The 13,618-nt window shown below is 47.3% G+C and overlaps 1 protein-coding gene across 2 annotated transcripts in view; it reads right to left on the bottom strand.

Moving 5' to 3' along the window:
- The window catches only part of SCLY (selenocysteine lyase), a 94,584-nt gene extending 83,622 nt beyond the window's left edge, over positions 1-10,962 (bottom strand). For both annotated transcript variants that reach the window (XM_029615991.1, XM_029615992.1), the window contains exon 1: positions 10,888-10,962. The gene's annotated coding sequence lies outside the window, so the exon portion shown is untranslated. The remainder of the gene's footprint in view (positions 1-10,887) is intronic.
- Between the last annotated feature and the right edge of the window lie 2,656 nt (positions 10,963-13,618).

Raw genomic sequence — 13,618 nt, 5'->3', positions numbered from 1 at the left:
CATATCCTTGGTCATCATACAGATGCTTCCGGTGTCCTTAAGATAATGATAAGTGATATTCATCCAGAGACCTCTAGGAAGAGCTTTGAGCGGACGGCAGAAAAGGAAGAAAACCAGGGAAGGGCGTCTGGACTGATCTGTAGTACTACAGGAACGAAAATTAACAGGTAAGAACTGATTTTCCTTTCCCTGTACGTACCCGGATCAGTCCAGACTGTGGGATGGACCAAAGCTTCCCTAAACCGGGTGGGACCGAGACGGTCCCGCTCGAAGCACCTGCCGCCCAAAAGAACCAAAGACCAGTGCATGCACATCTAGACGATAATGCCGAGCAAAGGTATGCAGGGATCTCTATGTAGCAGCCCTGCAGATTTCTTGTGGAGAGACTGACTGACTCTCTGCCCACAAAGTAGCCTGAGAATGCAAAGAGTGAGCTTTTAAGCCCTCAGGAACTGACCAACCGAGGCAAAGATAAGCCGAGGCAATCGCTTCCTTCAGCCACCGAGCAATAGTAGTCTGAGAAGTCTGTTTGCCCGTATTTGGATGACTCCAGAGGACAAAAAGATGATTAGAGATTCGAAACTCATTGGTGACTTGAAAATAACAGAGTAACACACGTTTCACATCAAGCCGGTGAAGATCGCCCACATCGGGACCCACGATGTCATCCGCAGAGAAGGCAGGAAGCTCCACCGACTGATTAACATGGAAGGAAGAAACGAGCTTCGGCAAAAAGAAGGAACAGTTTTGAGAGAGACCCCTGAATCCGAAAAACGCAGAAAAGGCTCCCGACAGGACAGCGCTTGAATCTCCGAAACTCGACGAGCGGAACAAATAGTAACTAAGAAAACCGCCTTAAGCGTAAGGTCCTTTAGAGTAGCCCAACGGAGAAGTTCGAATGGAGCCACACAGAGAGCCCGGAGGATTAAATTAAGATTCCAGGACGGACATTTGGGACGGCGGGGGGTCTCAAGTGTTTGGCGCCCTTCAAGAACCAAGCAAAGTCCGGGTGAGACGCCAAGGTGTACCCTTCTACTCGACCGAAAAGAGAACCGAGAGCGGACACTTGGATGCGCAACGAATTGAAGGACAGACCCTTGCAGAGGCCCTTCTAAAGAAAGGAAAGAACCACGGAGACCGGTGCCGAACGCGCCGAGACACCCGAGTCAGCACAGACAGACATTCTCAAAGACTTTCCAAATGCGGACATAAGCCAAAGTAGATGGCTTACACGCCCGCAGGAGAGTGGTAATCACCTCCTCCTTATAGCCTTTATGCCTCAGACGTCGCCATTCAAAAGCCAAGCCACTAGACAAAAGCGATCCGCCTAGTCGAAAAATACGTGACCCTGCCGAAGTAGACGAGGAAGATGGCCGAGACGAAGAGGACCGTCCGATGCCAGGTTGACCAGATCCGCGAACCACAGCCTGCAGGACCATTCGGGTGCTACCAGGATGATTGGCCCCTCGTGGAGTTCTATTCTTTGGAGAACATTTCCCACGAGAGCCCACAGAGGAAACACGATTAGGAGGACATCCGAAGGCCAAGGGAGAACGAGGGCATCCACTCCCTCCAAACAGTGCTCCCTCCAACAGCTGAAGAACCTGTTTGGTTTGGAGTTGCTCAAAGTCGCCATGAGGTCCAGGTGTGGGGGCCCCACCTGCTGATGATCAAGGTCATGGCTTCGTCCAAGAACTCCCACTCTCCCGGATCGAGACACTGGCAACTGAGGAAATCGGCCTGCACATTCTCCTTGCCCGCTATGTGGGAGGCCGCTAGACAATCCAGATGCCGCTCCGCCCAGGTAAGGAGCCGGCTGGTTTCCAGAGCCACTAAGCGACTCCGCATGCCCCCCTGATGGTTGATATAAGCTACCGTCATGGAGATGTCGGAAAGGACCCTTACCACCTTGCATTGGAGCAGAGGTAAAAACTCCTGTAGAGCCAGGCAAACCGCCCGGGCTTCCAGCCGATTGATGTGCCAGCAGGATTGGATTGGGGACCAATAACCCTGCGTCGTCAGAGACTGACAGACTGCTCCCCAGCCGGAGAGACTGGCATCCGTGGTGACTATGATCCATTGTGGCGTCCGAAGAGGTATTCCCTTCAGAAGATACGGAAGCGAAAGCCACCACTATACGTCGACGATGGTAGAGGCCGAAAATGGAAGAACCGTTTGAAACTGTTCCGGCACCGGCTGCCATTGGGATAGCAAAGCTCTCTGTAACGGACGCATATGCGCAAAAGCCCAGGGGACTAGGTCGATTGAGGAGGCCATAGTCCCCAGGACCTGGAGGTAGTCCCACGCCGTCGGGAGCGGGAGCGAGATAAGGTTGCGCACCTGGTCGACGAGCTTGAATGCTCAAGCACGGGGCAGAAACACCTTTCCGACTCGAGTATCGAAGCGGGCCCCCAGAAATTCCAACACCTGGGAAGGCTGGAAATGGCTTTTGGGGAAGTTGACTATCAACCCGAGAGAGGTAAGAAGAGCTAAAACCCGGTTGACCGCCTGCCTGCAGAGAACTTCTGATTTGGTCCACACGAGCCAGTCGTCCAGATAAGGATGGACCAAGACTCTTTCCTGGCAGAGAGCTGTCGCCACCACCATCACCATGACCTTGGTGAAGGTGCGCGGTGCGGGGGCTAGACCAAAGGGAAGCGACCAGAACTGAAAATGCTGGCCCAGAACGTGGAAGCGGAGATACTTCTGGTGTTCGGAGTGAATCGGGATGTGTAAGTACGCCTCCGTTGAAAGAGGCCAGGTATTCGCTGGGATGAACATCTGCTATGACCGCCCTCAGGGTCTCCAAACGAAAATGAGGTACCTTGAGGGCCCGGTTGACCCTTGAGGTCCAAGATCGGGTGAAAGGAACAACTTCCTTCTTTGGTATGACAAACTAAATGGAATACTGGCCGGTGCCAAGCTCTGCCGGCCAGGGACAATGGCGCCCAGCTGCTGGAGCCTGGTAAGGGTTTGGGCCACCGCTTCCCGCTTCAGACGTCCGCAAGGAGAGACTACATAGAGGTCCGGCAGATCTCGAGAAAACTCTAAAGCGTAACCGTCTTGGATAATCTCGAGAACCCACTGGTCCGACGTGATCTTGACCCATTCCTCAAACAATAGGGAGAGACGACCCCCTAGATTGGGGAGGGAGGAATGGGTCAACCGAATCTCATTGGGAAGCAGGCTTCGGGGTGGTACACTGAGGTGCCTCCTCATGGAAGGGCTGGCGACTTCGAAAGGGCTGAGACCGAGAAGGATAACCCCGAGAAGAAGCACCATGCCCGAGCTGCATATCTACGTTGGCCCCGAAACCGGGAACGGGAAGGCACAAAAGCTCGGGACTGCTTCAGTCGATCCTCCGACAGCTTATGAACCTTGTTCTCACCCAAGGAATTAATGAGCTGCTCAAGGTCCTCGCCAAAAAGCAACTGGCCTTTAAAAGGCAAAGTGCCCATCCGCGCCTTTGATGCCGGGTCCGCTGACCAATTGCGTAACCAGAGGAGCCGACTAGCTGACACCACCGAGGCCATTGCTTTTGCCTGGACACGGAGAAGATCGTAAAGAGTATCCGCTCCATACGCAATAATGCCTTCCAACCATTCAGCTTACTCCACCTCCGCAGACGAGAGGTCCTGGGTGCCGAGTAATTGCTGAACCCACCTAAGACCTGCCCGCTGCATGAGACTGCTGCAAATAGTCGCCCGAACTCCTAAGGCCAGTACCTCGAAGATACGCTTAAGGTGGAATTCGAGTTTGCGATCCTGTGCATCCTTCAAGGCCATAGCCCCCACCACCGGAATAGTGGTGTGCTTGGTCACAATGGAGACTGAAGAATCCACCGTGGGACTTTTCAGCATTTCCATGCAGTCCTCTGGGGGCGGATAAAGCTTGACCATGGCTCTCCCGACGCGGAGCCCCGCCTCGGGAGCTTTCCATTCCCGGAGGAATAGCAATTTGAGCATAGGGTGAAACAGAAAAGCAGAAGCCTGGGCCCGGAGTCCCACTAGGACCGGGTCCATGTGCTTTGGCAGCACTGCAGTAAGCGTATCCGCCGGGGATCCCTCAATTCCTAACTCCTGAAGGACAAAAGGAATGATGGATTCCAACTCCTCCTTCTGAAACAAACAGAGAACCCTGGGATCATCCCCTTCCAGAGGAGGGAGCATCCCCGCCTAGTCCAAATTCGGATCGGGGTCTCCAAAAGCGCCGGAGAGTCCGGACAGGGAGGGGCCCCCGGGACCACTCGGACGCCCCCTGCGGATCCAGAGCGAGCGGATGGTCCAACCACGGGAGCTTGGCTGGCAGGGGACCTGGTGAGGGGTCCTCCCCTCCTGCAAGCTGGCCAGATAGGATTTGTGCACGAGGAGCACAAATTCTGATGAAAAACAAGGCCTAGACTTGCCCGGGGGGGGGGGGGGGGGGGAGACCCCAAAGAATTCTCATCCTCTGCGCTGTGCAGCCCCAAATTGGGAGCTGCTAAAACTCCCAAAATGACCGCCGTTCCTGCGGTTTGCCGACCCGGGAACGGCCAGGCCACTCGCCGTGTGGATTGACCCCGGGCTGAATTAGACTGCACTGCCGGGGAGGGGCTTTCCCCACCCAGCAGGCACGAAGAACATAGCTCCTCGCCCGAAAATCGCATCGAGGGTTCCCCACAGGCCTGGCAGCAGTGTGATCGTGGCATTCTCACTGAAGAGGAGCCGCGATCATAAAAGGAGGACAGCTTATGAAGCCCCCTTCGCTGCTGGGAGGAGCGGAGGCAGACGACTGAACCCTGCACGCTCCTCTCTGAACACCCGGCTGCCGGAGAAAAAGAATTGCTATGCCCCAGAGGTGAGATTAATTGTCTTGTGGGGAGTCTTAAGTTTTGTTTTGTTTTTTTTAAACTGAATGCAGGCAAAAGTGTCTGCCCTAAGGGCACTGACAGGAGAGAAACTCTCCTGAACACAAAAGGCGAGGGGGGAGTGACTGGACCACCAGTTTCACCCCCAATAGGAGCACCGGGAACAGGGGCTTTGGCTATGAAAAGAAAACACAAGGGGCCAAGCCTCCCTAAGCTCTGCAAGAGCGTGGAGACAGTGCTGTCTCCAAAGAACAAGAACAGAGCCAATTCCCTTTTTTTTTCTTTTTTTTTTAATAAATACTGGAACAAAATAAAAGTACTTCTTGATCCGCTAGGGTAAGTACCCAACTGGGAAAAGGGCTAACTAGCCAAGATCAGGGAACCGCAGGTTGAGCTGATCCATCTGCTGGAGACAGACAAATACTGAAGAGCTGCAGGGTAGGCTCTGTCCTGATAGAGGATACCCTTTTCAGTTTTAGTCTGTCTCCATCTGCTGGGCAGGAGGCTCAACCCACGGTCTGGACTGATCCAAGTGCATACAGGGAACATGGTACTGAGAAAGTACAGTCTAAAAACTGCCCTCAAGAAAACTGAAGTAGGATCTAGGCTGTTTCAAAAGTTCATATCCCTCATCTCAATTAGTTTTGTGTTGGGCCAACAAAAAGTATCAGAACCTGCAAAGAATCACATGAACCTTTTGGAAACTCTGTTAAACATTGAAACTTTGTAAACTGTTGTCATGGCGAAACCGAATGATGGTATATAAAACTTGATACATAAATAAATAAGTTGGAAATTAACTGGATAAGTGTGCTCAAATGATATACCCATGTATTTATACTTCCAATTTTAAAAGGATAAGCGTGTAGATTTTAATCGCGTTTTGACGCTTTTATCTCTGTAAATCGTCTTTTATTCGCACAAGTCACAGTATTTTATAACATGTGCATGGCAATGAAATAACCAGTTTTACCAATTTGTCTACCAGTTCTCTCAGTCCATCTGTAGCTCGTAAGACCCTCCTTGCTCGTCAGCCTTAACTCTGCCCATTTCACCCAGACCCCTCACCCAGTCATTTTTTTACTTTTATTATATTTTCGAACACTTACACCAGATATTGAGCAGGAGTAAATTTACGCAAGTAAAAGACTTGCCTGTTTCTACCGTTCAGATGCTATTATTGGGTACAGTTTCCAACTGAATCAAATACATACATTTTTGCAACTCATGAGTCATTAGCATGGAAAAGGCACAAAAACAAGAGTCAGGCAAAGAACATAAGAAGTTGCCATACTGGGTCAGACCAAGGGTCCATCAAGCCCAGCATCCTGTTTCCAACAGTGGCCAATCCAGGTTACAAGTACCTGACAAGTACCCAAACATTAAATAGATCCCATGCTACTAAACCCAGTAATAAGCAATGGCTATTCTCCAAGTCAACTTGATTAACTGCAGTTTATGGACTTCGCCAGGAACTTATCCAATTTTTTTTTAAACCCAGCTACACTAACTTCCTTAACCACATCATATGGTAATGAATTCCAGTGCTTATTTGTACACTGAGGGAAAAAGAATTTTCTTTGATTTGTTTTAATTGTGATACTTGCTAACTTCATGGAGTGATTCACATTTACCCATTCAAGTCCTTTCATATCCTCCTCAGTCATCTTCTCTCCAAGCTGAATAGCTCTAACCTATTTAGCCTTTCCTCACAGCCTTTCCATCCATTTTATCGTTTTGGTGGCCCTTCTCTGTACCTTCTCCAGTGCAAATATACCTTTTTTTGAGATAGTGATCAGAATTGCCCATGCCCGTGGCAGCAAAAAAGAAGACCCGCTGGAGTAAAACCGCAGCAGAACTGGAGCCCATCCCTGCAGTGAAGGAAGAAGAGGTTTGGCAGTGAGGCCTGGTGCATGCATGTGTGAATGGGAGCCTGGGTGAGAGCTGGTGTGTGTGGGTACAAGATCATTTGTGTGTGATTTTGAGCTTGTATATAAGAGAGAGCATGAGTGATTAAGAGAGAGACTGGTCAGGAAGATGACTAGTGTGTATGAGTCCGTCCTAAGAAGAGGATCACGAGTACAGAGCTTCAGCAGCCGCTGCTGCTTCTGGTATGTGCTTTTGGATTGCAAGGGAAAGGAGTAGGAGAGTTGCTGGAGAGGATAAGTAAAGGTGTCTTTTTCTTGATTGGCTCCCATTTTAATTGGGTACTATGTAATGTGTCTTTTGAAATATTTAATTAGTATTTGGACAATTTTTAATAATTTTTATGAGTTTTTAATTGTTCTGTTCATCAGCTGTTTTGTAATATTTATTAGTATAGTTTTACAATTATTTCTGTGTGGGGATTTATAGCAGCTTGGCTTATTCTGTTTTCCTCTTAGGAAGAATATTGGTGTTTAGGGCCTGGTTTAATATTTGTAGTGTTGCATTTTCATAGATTAGGTTGTTACTGTGAGTGCATGCAATAATGCAGGTCTAACTTTGTGCGGATTAGTTTATGTGCATTATTACAGATCCTGGGACTATTTTAGGTGCTATATTTGTTTCCATTTCTCCAGGTTTGCACTACATACAGAGAGGCTTTTTTGGTTTTCCATTCCAGTTTATGTCTCCATGTTTATAATTTGTGGTCTTTCTGTCCTTGGTCTTCACCAATTCATCAGTTCTGGGTGTGTAACAGAGGTGAGGTATTTCACTAGCATGAAAGCATTTGTATTAATCGTATTTTTTGTGTTTTCTCAATAGGATATACATTAGTGGTAAATTACTGTCTTTTCATAAGGAAGGCTATTGTGCCTGGTAGTAAAGGAAATTTGTTTTGCTTTTACTGAGATGTCACCAGAACATCTTTTTTGTATGGTGAGTTGTATGGGTAATGACCTAGTTCTGCTCTAACCCGTTGCTGGGGGTCGAGGGTATGTTTACATATAGCCCCGTGACGGTCACATGTTCAGTGTGTTACGCATGTGAGAAACATCTGTCAGGTGTGTCCCAGCTGAAAAAAGGTTGAGAACCACTGTGTGATAGATACCTCCCTCCAAACCATGCACTGCTGAGCAACTGTCAGCTTTCCCCCTTATTCTAGTATAAAATCTACTGTAACTCCTTTTAAAGTTAAGTGCCAGCAGCTTGGCTCCAACCCCTTCCCAAAAGGTTGCCCAGTTCCTTACAAAACTGAATCCCTCTTCCCTACACCATCATCTCATCCACGCATTGAGACTCTGGAGCTCTGCCTGCCTCTGGGGACCTGTGCATGGAACAGGGAACATTTCAGAGAATGCTACCTTGGAGGTTTTGAATTTCAGCTTTCTACCTAAAAACCTACATTTGGCTTCCAGAACCTCCCTCCCACATTTTCCTATGTCATTGGGACTCATATGTAATACAGCTGGCTCCTCCCCAGCACTTTCTAAAATCCTATCTAGGTGACGTGTAAGGTCTGCCACCTTCACATCAGGCAGGCAAGTTACCAGGATAGCCTCATGTCCACCAGCCCCCCTGTTATCTCTATTCCTAATAACTTAATCACCAACTTTGATAGCTGACCTAACCCTTCCCTCCTGGGCACTAGTAGTAGAAGGATTGAGGTAGTTCTAGGGGAAGTAGTGTTTTTCTGTTGTTTATTTCATAAGAACTTTTTTTTTTTTTGCATCAGGCATTTTCTGTACTGCCTCCTACTTAATATAGTTGCAATATTAAGTAGGAGGAAAAACAAAATTAAATAAAAGTAAAAAAAAACAAAAAAACACATTCACACACCGGCAGTCGGGTGCAGGAAACGGACGCTCAACTGACAAGCATCTGTTTCCTGAACCCCCTGGCTGTGCTGCATTTAGGAAAACCAATGCCTATACATTCGGCATCAGTTTTTCTAACTGGCGGACTGCCGCCAACGATCGGGTTCTCGTTAGCAAGGAGGCGCTAGGGTTGTGCAAGCGACTCTAGCGCCTCCTTGCTAACGCGACCCCCTAATTTAAATATTGCATGTCGACCCCAAAGGGGGCACATTAAGAAAGTGGGCGCTGACTGTTCAGCACCTGCTTTCTGCGCATATTTATTGCATTGGCCCCTTAAAGGTTGCTTGTTACATTATATGCCCATACAAGCCTTAAGATAGAGTGAATAAAACTCAGCTATGTATCCTAACTTTCGGGCCGATTCAGCAAAGTCCGCTCTCCCGGCACGCGCACAGGCCACTCTCCTTTGCGCACGATTCAGTATGCTAATTAGGCCCGGTGGTAAAACCAGGTAAAAGGAGGCGCTAGGGACACTAGCGCGTCCCTAGCGCCTCCTTTTGGACCGGAGCGGCGGCTGTCAGTGGGTTTGACTCAATTTTGCCGGCGTTGGTTCGCGAGCCTGCTGACAGCCACGGGCTCGGAAACCAGACGCCGGCAAAATTGAGCTGCGGGCCGACTTCAAATTTTTTTTTTTTTTACTTTTGGAAAGTTTCGGGACCTCCGACTTAATATCGCCATGATGTTAAGTCAAAGGGTGCACAGAAAAGCAGTTTTTACTGCTTTTCTGTGCACTTTCCCGGTGCCCGAAGAAATTAGCGCCTACCTTTGGGTAGGCGCTAATTTCTGAAAGCAAAGGGGTAGATTTTATAAATTTGCACACACGCGTACTTTTTTTTGCGCACCAGGCGCGAACAAGAGTACGCGGGATTTCAATAGATACGCGCGTAGCTGCTCGTATCCCATTAAAAACCGGGGTCGGCACGCGCAAGGCTGCCCAAAATCGGCAGCCTATGCGCGCCAAGCCGCACAGCCTGCCTCCATTCCCTCCAAGGCCGCTCCGAAATCAAAGCGGCCTCGGAGGGAACTTTCTTTCGGCCTCCCCCCCACCTTCTGCTCCCTTCCCCTACCTAACCCCCCCCTACCTTTATTGTACAAGTTACGCCTGCTCAAAGCAGGCGTAACTTGCGCGCGTTGGGCCGGCCGCCGGCATGTCAGGGTCCGGGGGCGGGTCCGGAGGTCGTGGCCACGCCCCCGGAACGCTCCCAATGACGCGCCGGCCGCAACACCCCCCCTGGAACGCCCTCCCAGGAAAGCCCTGGGACCTACGCGCGCCACCAAGCCTATTCAACATGGGCTCGGCGTGCGCAGGGGGAGTTTGGGCCAGGTTTTTGGGGGGTATGCACGTATCTTACGCGCGTACCCCTTTGAAAATCTGGCCCAAAACGTGCGGCTTGGCTGCACATTTTGTTTTCTGAATCGCGTGGGAATACCTAATAGGGCCATCAACATGCATTTGCATGTTGCGGGTGCTATTAGGTTCGGAGGATTGTACGCGCGTTCTCGGCCCCTTACTGAATAAGGGGTAAGGGAAAACGCGCATCCAATGGCCCGTTTGTCAGAAATGAAAGTAAATGAAACCTGCAATCGGACTTTTTCAGGCACCGGCCCAACTTTTTGGAATCTGCTTTCATTAAATATACACTTAGGAAATAACTATTTGGTCTTCAGAAAACTAATCAAGTTCTGGCTTTTTAATCAGATCTTTGAAAGTTAATACTATTAAATTTCAAACCCCAATGTTAGTTTCAAGTTTCGATATTTGAATCGCAAAACAGCGATCTTTGGTCTTATTTTACAGCAGAACAATGATAATCTGCCTGTGGGCTTTGAAAATAAGAGCTATTATTTGCAAATATAAATTTATAATTTGAAGCATGCTATTTTTGATGGATACTGTTTTGTTTTCTCATATGTGCATGCTTTATTTTGATCACACGTGTTTTAATGTTATAGGCATTTTTATGGTATTACTTTAATTTTTGTTAGCTGCCTTCATCTTATGTGGAGGAAGAAGGGATATGTTTTTAAATAAAATGAAACAAGATTTAACACTAAGCACTATATGTTTCAGAAGAGTACATAATCTTTTAAACAATCTGTTTATACCGGGAATTTACATACAACTCATATTAGGAAACCTTTTATACTCAAGAACAAAGATAGAGTTGAAAGAAAATCCCTAGGAGACCCACTAATTATCCCCCCCTCGGCCACACAAATTATGCAAAAATGCTTTCCCACCTGCAAGCTTCTCTGCTTAAACAGAGCCCTGCCACAGCCCGCACGCTGTCGCTGACCTTCGCTTAGCTGGAGTCGCGTTTTTAATACGTCATTAATGCGTCGACCCAGCTGACCCACTACGCCGCCGAAAGCAGAGCGCAATTTCCTTCAGAATGCGCGACTGCGCACTGCTGCTGCGTGCTGCAGGTTTTCCAGTCCCAGTCCCCCTCGGGGCGATATGAGGATTATGAGTGTTTCGCCTTCGTCTGGGCCCCCATTCCCGAGTCTTCTACGAAAAACGAGGATCCCCCTTGCAGCTCCTGTGCAGGGAAGACTGAACTACAGCTGCTGGGTTTCCTTTAGGTCACTGCTGTCCAGCCCTGGACCGAGGAGGGAGGGGGTGGGGAGATGAATTGCAGTTTGAATTGAACCTAGTGATGCTAGACTTAAACGGGATTTCCAGCCCAGAGTAAGAGAGATTGGAGTACAAGTAACATGGGAAAAGCGAGGTCCCAAGCCCAGAAATAGTCTAATCTTAAATAAGAAAAAACAAAAGGTAATGGTATTTTCAATGATTGCTTCATTTTTGTTATGTTAAACATACAAGCTTTTATTTAGAGTATGGCAACATCCAAGTAAAATGGTGGCAATATAAAACTGCATCAAGCACAAATCTATAGGAGTTGAGCTTTGTAATGAAATTCTATATGGACTTTATAAACAGTCTGCATTAAATTAAAATGCAATTATAGACTTTACATAGATATTTAAAGATCCCATCAAAAAATTAGGTACATGTTTATATGCAAATAAACTTACTGTTGACCAATGTGATATCACTGAGGTATGTTGGTATATAAAACCATTAAATAAATAAAAATAAAATATACCCACAATGAGCAAAGATATTCCCAGATGGTGGCAGTGGTGGGAGGAGGGCTGGGGGATGTGTTTGCATATCCAGAGAAATGTTTAGTATGACTGTAGATAAAACCTTATGTTTCAGTTTTATAGTCCCATACTGTCCCTTGGCGTTTGAACATGTAAGAAACAAACAGATTACTCTCTGGGAATGATTAGTTAGTGAACACACAAAGAGTCAATGAAACGTCTCTTAGAAGTTTAGTTTTCACGAGCTTGCAAACACGGGTGTCATACAGGTGTAGGCACATCGTTACATCATTCGGTAGCAGGTTATATACTCTTTAGTTCCCCTATTTCTGTCCCTGCGGTACGCCCCTGGCTCTCATCCTCTTTTCTGTTCCCCTATCTTGCAACCTGTGGCAGGTGTGCTAACTTGCCGTTGCTTGATTGGAGTTTTCTCTGTTTATCTGTATTTTGCAAAAAGCTTGTGCAAAAGCAGGGGAGGGGATATGGGAAGATGAACTCTTGACCCAGTGCTCTGTGGTTATAGTTCTTCAGCCATAAGCAGGGGCTGGGGGAGGGGGCTGAGTGGGCCTCTTTAGTACCTGCAAAAGATTTTTGGAACTTGGTTACTAGTGTGATGGTATTGTCCAGTGAGCAGATAGATAGCATAGCCTTAGAGGCAGTAAGTAATACTGCTGAGGCCAAGTGCATCTCAAGAACAGCAGGTAATAGGGAGCATGGGAGATGCCCTTGGCTTTTTACCTCCTGGCCTACCCTCAATTCCAGCCCCAGCAGCAGAGCCCAAGGATCCAGAGATGGGATACTGCAAGACATCACCGATCTGGAGGCACTTTAGAGTTAGGAGAATCAGCAGTTTGTAGAATGAATTCACTGTTGGAAGGTCATTACTAGAAAAAAGGTAAGAACATGCCATACTGGGTCAGACCAAGGGTCCATCCAGCCCAGCATCCTGTTTCCAACAGTAGCCAATCTAGGCCATAAGAACCTGGCAAGTACCCAAAAACTAAGTCTATACCATGTTACTGTTGCTAGTAATAGCAGTGGCTATTTTCTAAGTCAACTTAATTAATAGCAAGTAATGGACTTCTCCTCCATGAACTTATCCAGTCCTTTTTTAAACAGAGCTATACTAACTGCACTAACCACATCCTCTGGCAACAAATTCCAGAGTTTAATTGTGCGAAGAGTGAAAAAGAACTTTCTCCGATTAGTTTTAAATATGCCACATGCTAACTTCATGGAGTGCCCCAAGTCTTTCTATTATCTGAAAGAGTAAATAACCAATTCACATCTACCCATTCTAGACCTCTCATGATTTTAAACACCTCTATCATATCCCTCCTCAGCTGTCTCTTCTCCAAGCTGAAAAGTCCTAACCTCTTTAGTCTTTCCTCATAGGGGAGCTGTTCCATTCCCCTTATCATTTGGTCGCCCTTCTCTGTACCTTCTCAATTGCAATTATATCTTTTTTGAGAGGCTGATCTGTACACAGTATTCAAGGTGCGGTCTCACCATGGAGTGATACAGAGGCATTATGACATTTTCCGTTCTATTCACCATTCCCTTTCTAATAATTCCCAACATTCTGTTTGCTTTTTTGACTGCTGCAGCACACTGAACTGACGATTTCAATGTATTATCCACTATGACGCCTAGATCTCTTTCTTGGATGGTAGCATCTAATATGGAACCTAACATTGTGTAACTATAGCATGGGTTATTTTTCCCTATATGCATCACCTTGCACTTATCCACATTAAATTTCATCTGCCAAGTCTCACAAGGTCTTCCTGCAATTTATCACAATCTGCTTGTGATTTAACTACTTTGAACAATTTTGTATCATCTGCAAATTTGATTACCT

Source organism: Rhinatrema bivittatum, chromosome 9, assembly GCF_901001135.1.
Source record: "Rhinatrema bivittatum chromosome 9, aRhiBiv1.1, whole genome shotgun sequence".
Classification (NCBI taxonomy): domain Eukaryota; kingdom Metazoa; phylum Chordata; class Amphibia; order Gymnophiona; family Rhinatrematidae; genus Rhinatrema; species Rhinatrema bivittatum.
The sequence above is the reverse complement of the archived record's forward strand: the minus strand, read 5'-3'. Positions and strand labels throughout refer to the sequence as shown.